Here is a 6875-nt window from a genome sequence, read left to right on the forward strand (position 1 = left end):
TATATATATATATATATATATATATATATATATATATACTCAGACTGGTTATCTTCGCAAACCGAGTCTTAAGTTTTGATATCTGTATCTTTGGCACTCTCTTGTTTATATACTCGCGTTAGCTTTTCCTTTATCTGTTTCGTTATGTTATCGATCAGAGTGTTGCGCTGTTCAATTTAACGATTTTGTTTTATCCCCTTTATTCAAAGGCTCCTAGTTATAAACATTTTTTTCACACTACTATATATACTAAATTTTATTTTTAGAGGTCGTAATACCTCGCCACCTCTGTTTTATGACTTAAGCATAAGGCTCTGTGTGGTAGGGTGTTACACCGGTAACTCAACATTTATATGATATATAATCATATAGATAATTAAAATATCTTACATGTGATTAAGATTCTTTTACAATAAAATAAGTTCTACAATTCAATTAAACACAAATTTTTTCTAACATAAAATTGTATCATATCGAATTTATAATTCTTGACTCTTCTACCATATTTCAGTCAATATAAAGTCTAGCATGTTGGCATCAGTTTTGTACCCCTGCAAATATAAACAATGAAAACCAAAATTAAAAAATAACACATAACACTATCTTCATCTGAGTAAAAATTAATTTAGAACTTACAAGATAAAATAAACTAATTCTTTAAGAATCTATTCTCAAAGTTCAAAACTAGCCAATTAAGAGTGCAAATTATCAAGAATTACAAATTTAATATATAAACTTGGGCTAATTAATCACAATTCAATCACGACTTAGTGAACAAAGTTATTAAATTTACATAAGTATCAATTGTCAAACAAGCACTACAAAACACAATTTCTACCAAAATCTTCATAATAAATGTACTTGAATTTTTTTTATGCTTTTACACTCAAAAAGTTCCATAATGAGGTTTATATCAAAACAAAAGATAAGAACATAGAGAAGCATCTGAACAGAGTTTTTGTTATTGCAGAAGCAATAGTGATACAGAGAAAGTTTGGAAATATAGAAGTATAGAAAGAATGGAAAAATAGAACTTCGGGACGTAGCGTGTGACGGCGGCAACAACGGCTTGAACAGCGACGGCGGTAAGCTCCACGAACAGTGACGGTTCGAGCTTGATGGAAGGTAGAACGGCGACAGCAAGGCACGAATGCTGGCAACTCTGGCCAGCAACGCCTCCTTCGCGAGTTCTCTCTCTCTGCATGAGCTCTCTCTTCTCGATAGCACAACGGCGACTTTCTCCTCTGGGGTCGACAGTTTGGCGGCGAAATGGGCTGGGTGCAGTGGCAACAAGCTGGCGACGCTCTTCTCTTCTCCTCCCTCATTGATCTCTGCGTGGGTGGGATTGTTGTTAAGTGTGTGTGTGTGTGTGTGTGTGTGTTACATCGAAAGGGGGGGTTGTGTGGCTGAAGGAGCTGGGTTGGGGAAATTAGGGTTTATTTTTGTTTAATTTGTGAATTTTAGAATTTAGAATTAGAAATTAAAAATTTTATAAAGGAGTAGAGTAATTGGAGAATAGAGTAATTTTAAAACTAAATATACTCTATTAAAAATATTTAAAAATATTATTTATCAACATATTGCTAAGTTTAATTAATTATTTTTAATTTAAATTATAAAATAAAAATATAAAATAACCAATTATAATAAAATTCACAAAAATATTAATTAACTTAACTCTAAATATTCACAAAACTAATTTAATTACTTTAGATTAATTTCTACAAATAAAAAATTCAAATTAATAAAATAAACCCTAATTTATTCATAATAGAAATTATTTAAATTAAACTATATAATACTTCCATTACTGAATTTTAATCTCTATCATGCAAAATATTAAATTATAATAAAATTACATAAAAATCTTGATTAATATAAAAATCAGCGAAACAGATGCTTTGTGACAAAATTTTATATTTTGTAACAAACAAATAAGTTGTTACAAACAATATTGAATTTTGTGACAAATTAATTTTTTGTTACAAAATAATTAAAGTTTTTGAAATAAATGTATATTTTGTTACAAAATATTTTGAACTTTTGCAACAATTTCATGTTTTGTTACAAAATATTATAAAATTTTGCAACAAAATACCGATTCATTACAAAAGCCAATATAATTTGTAACAAAAAAATTAAGTCGTTACAAAATAACAAAATGTTTGTAACAAATTATATTATTATTACAAAACATTATTATTATGTAACAATTACTAATTTTTCTTACAAAAAAATAATTTTTTATAACAATTTTAAATTTGTTACAAAGTTTTTGTTACAAATGTTCTATTTTCTTGTAGTGAGGGGAAGAATGACGACCGACACGGGGAATCAAGTGAAGAGGAATCAGAGGATATTATTTTTTTGGAGGAAGAAGATATATCAAAAGGTGTGAATGCTTGCACTAACAGTTTCTATGGTAGAATTTTTGTTCCAAAACATTCTCAATTGGAACCATAAAGAATGCACTAAAGGCAATCTGGGGTAAACTAGAAGGATTCAAAGTATGCGACATGGGTGATAACAAATTCCAATTTTTCTTCTTGAATGAAATGGATGTAATTCGTATTGAACATAGAGAACCATGACTGTTCAAAGATTATGTGCTTCATGTTAAACGGTGGCATGAAGAGTGTAGCCCTAATGTGGAGATCATAACTAGCTTTCCAGTTTGGACACAATTTTGAAAATTGCCAAAGCCTTATAAAACACTAGAAGTTACCAGAAACTTGGGGGAACGGATCGGCCCAGCGCTAGAGGTTGGACGCTTCCAAATGCGGGGTAGAAAGACAAGGATTCTCAAAGCAAAAGTCAGTATAGAGGCAAATCGAAGAGTTGAAGACAGCTTAAAAATTGCTGGTCCGAATAGGAAGGAGGCGGTGATTGGCATTCGATATGAGAGACTTGGGATATATTGTTCTTATTGTGAGTGCATGGAGGATGATGCAAAATACTGTCACGATCTGATAAGAGACATGGAGGCTGATAAAGTTACACAAGACAAAATAGGAGAATGAGTGAAAGCCAGCCAATTTAGTGTGCGTATATTAATGGAAGGGGAAAATAGCCATAACCATTCAAATCAGATGCAGAACAGCAACACACAGAGGAAGAAGAATCCTGTTCTAAGTTGTCTTTTAGAGGAGTTTACTGGGATGGATATGAAGGAGAAAGTGAAAGGAGAGAAAGCAAAGGTTCATTCTGCATTACCAGCAATTCCCTTGCCCCAAAACTGTGAGAATGAGACTTTGAAGATGGAGGTTATTGTAATTGAAGAAACATCTCCTATGGCTGCCTGGGACAAGTACCCGCAGAGTGACCCTAAACAGAGCCCGAGATTGGAAATGGTAAGAAGTGGAAGAGCCTCGCCAAATAGGGACCATACTCAACAGAAGCCTAATTAGGAATAAAGAGATGACTGAAGAATAGGGGGACAGATGACTCTCTAAAAAGGGCCAGATTTGAAGAAGAACAGTTAACATGTTTAATGGTAGAGGGTGCCAGCCTTGAAATGGTACCCAAGGTGCCATAAAGTTTTAGTATGGAATTGTCAGGGTTTGGGGAGACCATTGACAATCCACAACCTTAAAGGGATGAGTAAGACCCACTTCCCTGATATTGTTTTCATTAGCTTGACAAAGAATCAATCTCGATAAGTGGAAGCAAAACTTCTTCACATGGTTATGGTAATTGGAACATTATGGACCCAATTGGGGTGGCTGGTGGCTTAGTTTTAGGATGGAGAGACACTATCAATCTTCGTATTCGAAATAGTGGTGATTACATTATAGCAGCAGAAGTTCATGACAAGCAAAAACGAAGTTTAGGGGTTCATTGAAGTTTACCTAAATTGCTCGGACTCTATTAAAGACCCTCGGTATAATGAGCTATTCTCTATTATTCAACAGTTCCAAGGCAGAATGGTTATCATGGATGACTTTAATGCTATAGCAGAACAAGCAAAAAAAAAATAGGGTGGTGGTAAAAAATCAGCAACCTCCATTCTTGCATTTAATAACTTCATCAATGTTAATGAGTTATTGGATATTGGAATGGTGGGTTGCCCCTTCACATGGACAAATAAAAGGCAAGGTTTAGAATCGGTACAAGAGCGACTGGATCACGAGTTAGTTGGATTGAGTTGGAAAACACAACACCCGCATGCTATACTAAATAGGCTTTCAGAATCACGCTCAGATCATGCCCCTGCTTCTCTTGGAAACTGATCCCCAAATTTAGCGCAATAAAAGAAAGTTTAAATTCTAAGAGCGGTGGTGTTATGAAAGAAAAGTCAAACAGATTGTGGCGGAGGTCTGGGGGTTGGAAGTAGAAGGCTCAACAATGTGTTCTTTGGCTAAAAGGATAAAGCAATATAGATACAAGATAGTCCAATGGCAGATTCACCATAAAACTAACTCGAAAAGAGAGATTGAAAAGTTACAATCAGTCATAGAGGAAGTCTAGGATGGGGGAGTTCATGGAGGTGATGAGCTGAATGGATTAGAAAAAAGGTTAGAACTGGCATTCAATAAGGAAGAAAGCTATCGGAGAGAGAAATCTCGTGTTAAATGGCTCAAAAAAGGTGACTAAAATACAAGATTCTTTCATCAGAAATTCCAGAGTCAGATGAGGAAGAATAGAATATGGAGATTAATTGGTCGAAATAGTGAAGTCACATCCCATCCAGAACAAATAGCAAGAGTGACAGAAGAGTATTTTTGAGATATATTCACATCCAATGGTGTGGCTGATCCAACCCGATTTCTTGAGGATTTGAAGCCTAGAGTTACAGCTTCCATGAACCGGAGGCTCCAAAGACCAGTTTTTATGGAAGAGATCAAATGTGCTACTTTTAGTGTCTATCCTCAAAGTGCACTAGGTGATGACAGTTTCACTGTGGAATTCTTCCATCCCTTTTGGGATATTGTAGGGAGCGATGTGTTTAAAGTTGTCAGGAGTTTCTTTTATAATGGCCAGATTCTAAGAAATTTTAACCATACTCATATATGTTTGATCCTTAAAGTACCTGATGCTAGTACTATGAACCAGGTGAGAGCTATTAGCTTATCCTCTGTTATATACAAAATTATTTCTAAGGTTATGGTGCACAGAATGTAGAGCATTATAAGTAAAGTCATTAGTCCCAATCAAAGTGCTTTCTTAAAGGGGGGACTTATTTCAGACAATATCCTTATTGCACATGAATGCTTGCATTATTTGAAAAATAAAAGAAGTGGTCTGGACTCTGAATGACTATTAAGCTTGATATGAGCAAGGCATACGATAGGGTTGAATGGAATTTCTTTGGTTTATTATGGAAAAGCTAGGCTTTAATTCAAAATGGATTAACTGGATAAGAGAACTAGTAACGACTGTTTCTTATTTTGTCATTGTGGAAGGACAACCTTTTAGTTTTTTAGACCAAATAAGGGTCTTCACCAGGGAAATCCTCTATCTCCATGTCTTTTTTTTTTTTTTTGTGCAGAAGGACTATCCTTCTTGCTACACAAGGTAAAGAAAAATAGAAAAATTCAAGGTGTTCAGGTTAATCAAAGATGTCCATCAATTAATCACCTACATTTTGCGAATGACTCTATTTTATTTTGTAAGAGTTCAACTGAGGCAACCCAGCAAATTTTGGAGCTTTTAGACAATTATGAGAGTTTCAGTGGTCAAAATGTGAACTTGGGTAAGTCTGCGGTCTTCTTTAGCCGTAACACCCCCCAAGCAACTGGACCTAACATTCCTCACAACCTCAATATTAATCATATCAGAGCCCAAGATAAATATTTAAGACTTCTCTTCATTGTTCAGAAATTGAAAAAATCCACATTCGGAGACATTAAAGATAAAATTCAAAAGAAGATACAGGGTTGAAAAAGAAGTTTGTTATCATCTGGTGGGAGGCAAACTCTTTTAAGGGTAGTTGGTGAAGCAATTCTCATCTACTCGTTGTCTTATTTTAGACTCCTTGATACTTTACTCGATGAGATTCATAAAATGATGTCTCAATTTTGATGGGCCAACGAGGCTCAGAAAGGAAGATCGTATGGATTAATTGGGATACTATGACAAGACTCGAAAAGGAAGGCGGGCTCGGAATAAAAGATTTATAGGTGCAGAACCTAGCTCTACTCGGAAAGCAATACTGGCAAATTGCTAAATAACCTAATTCAACTATTTCCATATTACTAAAGGGCAAATACTTCAGATATAGTGATATATTGAGAGCTGAGTTAGGTAATGTACATTCTTGGGGCTGGTGCAGCATCTTGGAGGGCCGAAAAGTGATTGAAAAGGGCTTGTCAAGGAGAATAGGCTCTCAAACGTTAGTCAGAATTACCCAAGATTCTTGGTTGCCTCCTCCGGTACCGACCACCGTTCCCTTATTAGGCTTATAGCAGCAACCTACCCACACTCTATTCTATGTCAGTGATCTAATGACTCCTGAACAAAGATGGAACCAAACGGTAATAGAGTCCACCTTCGCTACGACCATTAGCTCGAGAATCCTATCAATAACACCAACAAAAAGGGAAGATGAAATTAGTTGGATCTGGTTCAAATCAGGAACATACGAGGTAAATTCAGGTTATAAAATTATTTATTCTTTCTACCATCCACCACTTTTTCAATGCTCCCAATCTTTCCAAAATCACAAAGTTTGAAAAAGTCTATAGAAAATGAAGTTGTTGTACAAGATAAAGATTTTTCTGTGGAAATGCTTAGATGAAAAACTCCCGGTGATGAGCTTATTGCACAACAAATTCCCAGGAACTCCTAGCACTTGCCCTGACTTTCTAGTCCAAGAAGAAACCATCTACCACTGTCTCTTCCAATGCCCCATCTCTGCAGTAATTTGGAGATCAGCG

The sequence above is a fragment of the Arachis hypogaea genome, chromosome 2 (assembly GCF_003086295.3).
Source record: "Arachis hypogaea cultivar Tifrunner chromosome 2, arahy.Tifrunner.gnm2.J5K5, whole genome shotgun sequence".
NCBI classification, from domain to species: Eukaryota; Viridiplantae; Streptophyta; class Magnoliopsida; order Fabales; family Fabaceae; genus Arachis; species Arachis hypogaea.